Consider the following 6,868-nt stretch of genomic DNA (forward strand, 5'->3'; position numbering starts at 1 on the left):
GGAGAGCTCCACCTGGCGGCCTGGAGGGGTGGGCCGGAATATTTAGCCGGCCATCCATCACAGTATTTAATGTGTTGGCAATTGCTACAATATATTTTAACATTGTCTGGTCTTGTACATTAATAATTTTCTTATGAAATGATGTGAGCTACTCCTCTATGAATATTGTTATATATGCATTATATTACATAAAGCTACATATCCCTGATTGACTCACTCAATGACAAGAAATTCTTGGCTTTTAGCAGACAACCTAAAGTAAAATGATTTTCATTAATGATTAATTTCATGACCCTGAAGTCCAGAAAAATTCAACTTTACTAAAAAGGTAAAGTAGGTATGAAAAAATCAGAGAAAACCACAACGATGTTTTACATTTAATAGTTGGAAAGGACCACTTTTGTACTGGTCTACAGTGGCTGTGGAATAGCATGGAGGGCATCATGTCCAAGTGCAAATCATTGGCATTGTGGTTCAACCACCCACCTATAACCTTTTTTAGGTGTGTTTGCATATAATGTGTTAAGCACCTAATGCAATTGCCATGTCTGTCTGCCAGTCCATATGTCTGTCCACATGAAACATCTCATCCTCCCCTTGAACAGATTTGGTTGAAATGTGGAACACTTATTCTTCAAGGTTATTTGCAAAGGCACTTCAAGTTTCATAGGGATATTTTGAACAGATTGTGCTGTACACAGTTGTAAAATTTCTAAATCTACTATTGAAAAGCATTGGCAAATTTGAAAACTTGTCTATTTTAAATTGAGAAACAACGTATGAGACTTCAGCTACGAATTTGTTTACCGTTTCAATTTTACCTTGACAGAGGTTACACAGACTTGTATATTTTCCTCTATTTCACCTTTTAGTACGAAGGCCACTACTAATGGGCAAAATATTCCCAACACAGATAAATGAAGCACCAACAGACTGTGTGTGCAGGCAGGAAGTCACTGTCACTGGCTGCATGAGTGTGAATAGGACGGCAACCCTCTATTGGTAAGTCCAGCTTGGCATGAGTAAAGCTCTTTATCAGATAATTATTTCTGCTTTATTAAGTCTTTCCAGCAGCTTGAGAACAAGAAAGAGAACCAGTGCAATTGCATCACAGGCCTTCTGATGCTTTAAGTTATAACAGGTAAGTTAAATGATCTTCCTAATTGTAAAAGTATAACATGCAAGCAAGAAAAACAAAAGGTTCTTTAGAAAAAAAAGTGATTTACCCTGTGATGTTATGCACAAGAGTAAATAAACATTTACTCAGTATTAACCTTACACTAAGCCAACTTCGCAGTACCATTATCGGCATATTACAATGACTCACTATTTCATTGTCAGTATTAATTATTTAGGTGACCACGTCACAGTGACAGTCCTGATTTCTGGCTATGCATCCTGATAAATAACTGAAGAACATCAAATATACTGGTTTTAATAGGCTGTCCATCTAATACATTGCTCCCCTGAAACAAACATCCACACAAAATATTTAGAATGGTACATACAAAACAAGTAAGTAAGTAAGTAAGCAAATAAGTAAGTTCATATACCACCCACATACAGTATTTCCACCCCCACCACTGGCTCTTCAAAGCAATATACATATAATAGCACACTAAAAACTCTTGACGGGGGAAAGGTTGATTAATAACACGATAAATTTGAACAGCATTACAACAAGGTCCAAGAACCAGACAAAAACAGAGTATTGCCACTTATTTGTTTCCACGTCAAACACTGGGTAGAATCATAAGTGTTCATTTGTGAAAGTGTTTTTTCTTCCCATGCCCTGATCTCTATCTAATGATGAAGATATAAAGCAGGTATTAAACAAATCAGGATGAGCTTTATGTGTAAGCATACATGCCATGCCAATGACCAGGTCTAGATCTTTGAAAATCTGGTCACCCCCTAATTTAAAATCACAATGCCACCTGATTTCCATAAATGTCACTCACTGTAATAAGGTTTACCTTTCACTTCTGTTATTCCCTAACATTTGTCATAACTGAATAGTTTTGCAAGTCCAAATTCATTAAAATTATAATGACCAGACTTGCTCAAAGATTGAAAGAACTAATAACAATTATTTTTAGGTTATGTTAATTGGTAATTGCAAACTGTGGTATGTGAGAGTGGTTCCTGTGATGTATTAGCCTGTCCAGGTCTGTTTTCAGCCTTATGCCCCGAGCCCCTGAAAAGGATTGAAAAATTATGAGAAACTACCTACTGAACTCAGTCCAATGAGGGCTACAGTGCCTGCATAGTACTTGAATGCCCCTGAATGTTACACCATGCATACATTTTCTAACTTGTTTTATCTTTATCTTAATTATGCTTCACATGCAAATTTATACCTAGAAAAAAATAACACTAAATAATACCAAAAATAAAAAATTACTATAAAAAAATATCTCATAACTTAAAATAAACACTGTCCCAACATTATTCTAAAAAAATAATACATTTACACCAATTTACATGTCTGACTTGCTCCTGCACAATTATTTAGTTGGGAGTTTAAAATTATCCCTCCAGTTTCCCACAATATCACTAGTATTCCACAGATTTCTCTGTCCTTATACATACTATCATGATCACCGTGTTATCCATTTCACAAAAAAAAAAAAACTCACACTATCAGTATATACAAACCGTATATAGTTAAAATTGTTTACATATTACAGTCATTATTGCAGGTTTCAATTATTGAGAGTTGTTATACTGTATTTGTTCATTAATGAAAATGTCAAATTTCCATGAAATAAACTTATATCAAAGGGCATACACATAATTAGGATATACAGGTAGTCTCCAGGTTACGGACATCCGACCTATGACATACGAACGGGGCTGCAGCTGCGACGCATGCGCCTCAGTAATTGCCACTCCGTTATCTTCGGCCTGCGGACACTGCAATACATATTGGCTGGACGGAGGCTGGTTAGGGGTGATCGGACACTGCAATACATATTGGCTGGACGGAGGCTGGTTAGGGGTGATTTCGCTGCTTGCGCAGTGTAGTGTAGTGTAGTGTCCCTCAGGTGGCTCCCGGTGGCAAGCGGTTTCACTGCCCGCCCACCACACACGGCTGCCCCATTCGTTCTAGGTGCGCGGCTGGTAATGCTGCAAGCGGTGATCTGGTTGGGGCTGAACGGGGCGGCGGGGGGTAGCATTGTAGTGTGCCTCGGATGGCTGCGTGTTGAATGGGGGTGGTGGTGTTGCGTACGCTGCAGGCAGCAAACTGTAGTGGAGGTGACTGTGAGGTGGGTTGGTGATGAACCGCCCCTCGCTGCCCCCATTCATTCTCAATAGCAAGCTTGCTTGTACTGTTACGCACATAGCAGGAAGTTGTCTCTTGTCAGTACAGGGTGGTCTAGATCCAATTATGCAGATCCAGATCGTCTAGATGACTTTGATTTATGCAGGGACGATTCCAGTTCGGCGCAAAGATGATTCTTCATGTCGTCATTGATTTTCTATGTAATAAACTGAATAAGTTATAGCGTAATGAAAATTGCATAATTAGATCTGGACCCCCCTATACATCTGACACGTTTATGACTGGTGCCTTCCTGCTGTGATAGCTGTACAGAAGAGCTCATCTTAACCTTTTGTCTTCACCCTTCAACAATGTCTCTGAAACACAAATCTGATGCAAGTACTGGTGATATAGTAAAGAAGAGAAAAACCATCACCATTGAAAATAAAGTAGAAATAATAAAAAGGTCAGAAAGAGGTGAAACTCCATCATTCATTGGCAGAGCACTTGGTTAGTCGGTCAACAATAGCATTTGTTAAAATAATGTACCTGTTCCGACTTACATACAAATTCAACTTAAGTACAAACCTACAGTCCCTATCTTGTACGTAACCCAGGGACTGCCTGTACTATGCCAGTGAAATCTTAGTGCAGTATTTGAGAGATTTACATCTCATATTCACTCAAAACACTTTGTCAGTGAACAACTCATACAAGTAGTTTCTCTACAACATCAAAAGAATAAAATCCACTTTTGACCATATCCTCTATATACAACTCCTAGCCTTACAGCTCAACTTTTCTCACTTTGTCTCTTTAGCATCCTCCTGTCAAGAGGCCCAGACTTTACCATTAAACCACTTTATCTCATCCACAATGCAGCAGCCGAATTGGTTTACAGACATTCATCTCAATCTCATGTTACATCTCTTTATCTTCTGCTGAATCTAGTTGTGGCCAGCATTTGGTCTAAAATCTTGGTCTCAGTTGATTTAGCTGCTAGGAGAGATCGTGCTTTGTACTGGGTTATAATATTTGTACCAACAATTACGTACCAGTCAGACATTCCCTAATAGTTTTCTAACAGTATTTCTGTAGTTTGCAAATCAACTGCTCACAGTTTCTTAGCACTGTCCATCAAATGTTGAACAGCTTCTCAATGTAATTCAAACTTTGGATTCAAAATGGCCATATTTTTTGCCTTTAGCATTTTCTTTGTCATATTTTGTGCTTTATGTTTATTATTCAATTGGATGCATCAGTGGTGTGCATACATCTTTTATATGACGTATGTTAGAATTGCTTATGCTTTCTTCTATTGGTTAGATAACTAGCACTTATCTGTGTAATGCCTTGCTATGATTAATGTTTTACTTATGTTATAATATTGTTTATTATATTGGTCATATCAGCAACACCTTTATACTCCATGTATTGCTTTAATATTTTGCTTGAAATTTATCTTATTAACTACCAGTTTCAGAATACAGTAACAACAAATTACCCATAGATATGTTCTTGAACAGTTCAGTCATATTCAAAATCAGCAACTTATGATTTTTTAAATTGCTTTGAATACTTGTATCCAGTAAATAAATTAATGTAACCTCATAAGTCTGAAAATGTCATCTAACCTTATTTAATAATTGGTAACTCTGTTTGTGCATGTTATAATTTATGTACAGAAAATTGTAACAGGGGTCAAAGTACATGCCTGTTTCAGCATAGTGCTGGCACTCACCTCACATGTAACAACAAAGTTTATAGCCCACATCTTAGAAAATCATTTAACACTCAACTGGTAAGGATCCTGGAGTGTTACATGATCCAGAATCATGGGTTCAAATTCCTGTGGTTATTGTCTTTGTGGACTTTTCACATTGTCACCATCATATTTTAATGTCTCCAAAGTTGTGTTATGGTAACAATTAACTCTAAAGAAATGCTACTGGGGATCCTGTATACCAACGGCAATACACCTGCATAATATCTATGGGACTGCAACTGTCAACTTAGAAATTTTTTCTTTTCAGTCATTCTGATGCGTGTGTTCAGGCCATAGTGTGTGCGTATATATTTTCATTTATTTATCTAGTAAGCCTCTGTAAAAAAACAAATTTTTTCAAGGGACAAATAAAGACCCATCTGTCTAAAATGCTTGTGTGTGCATGAGTGCTCTGTCCTGTCTTTGACACAGTGTTGCCACAATAAGTAAAGGGGACATTAAAAGGCAGTGAGCTGCAACATTAGTAATAGTAAATAACTAATCTTCTATAATCTTGGGATGCTATCATTTTCTCAGACAATCAAAGAATCACTATGAGCAGGAGCTACTTTGGAAGGCACTACTAGGTTTGGAAACCCTTCTGCATCTTCAGAAGATAACTCAGGGTTACAAGCATTTAACCCCTTAAATGGTATGCCTCGCCTGAGTGGGGCAGTGAAGACTTCACACCTGCAGAAAGATTCTAACTTCAGGCTCTTGTCAGCCATATGCATCTTGAGCTGGTCTCAGCCTCTACAACAATCTCCCTAGTGGTTTACTTCAGCTGTTTGGATTCCAGCCCGATCCTCTGTAAAAATAAATAAATAAATAAATAAAATAACACACTGATGTTGCTGGAAATCCACAACAACCAACTTTGATAGGGGAATAAGGCTGTGCACCATCCTTTGACAAGTCTTATCAATCAAGTCCTGATAGTTGACTAGTGAGATATAAGCCAATTTACATTCCCAGGGAATCATAAGTTCACCTGCCAGAATGTTTTTGTGTTCCAAGTCAAGTCAAGTCAAGTCAAGTTGGGGAGCATGCACTGGTACAGTGTGTTGCCGCACCCACTACACGACGAAACAACTCGGGATCCCGGTTGGCAACACCCCAGGCAGACATGCGGTCCAGTCCCACCCTCCGGAAATGACCCTCTATCTGTCACAGTCAGGTGTTACATGAGTGACCCCTTGGCCTGGTCCAGCCACTCGGGTCCCCAACAATGACGATCTTACAAGCTGGATCACCCTCAGGGAAACGCGCCACATGGCCGTAACTGACGCTCACTCACAATGCAGGTAATGTGCCTCATTCGGGACTCCATGAGCAACCGCTCATTCGACACAAAGTCAAACCAACGGTACCCAAGGACTTTCCGGAGAGACACAGTACCAAAGGAGCCCAGTCTTTGTCTCAGATCACTGGATAGTGTCCTGCCTCCACTCTGCACAGTACTCACAGTACTAGTGTACAGGCCGGCCATGATATCCAGCAACCTGGAGGGGATCCCGCGAACCCTCAGGATGTCCCACAGGGCAGCTCGATCAACTGAGTCGAACGCTTTGCGAAAATCGACAATCGCATTTGCGCTTCATGAGAACCCTCAGTGCCAGGATGCGGTCGATGGTAAGACTTCTTAGGCGTAAAACCAGACTGTTCCGGTCGCTGGTAGGTGAGCAAGTGATCACGGATCCTATTGAGGATGACCCTAGCAAGGACCTTACCCGGCACAGACAGCAGTGTTCCTGGATAGCATGATTTTGGAAAAACCAGTCACATAAGGGGGCACTGAGTTTTATAGGTTTTTTACTTGTATTAAAGGGGCACAGTAC

Source organism: Erpetoichthys calabaricus, chromosome 1 (genome assembly GCF_900747795.2).
Source record: "Erpetoichthys calabaricus chromosome 1, fErpCal1.3, whole genome shotgun sequence".
In the NCBI taxonomy this organism is placed as follows: Eukaryota; Metazoa; Chordata; class Cladistia; order Polypteriformes; family Polypteridae; genus Erpetoichthys; species Erpetoichthys calabaricus.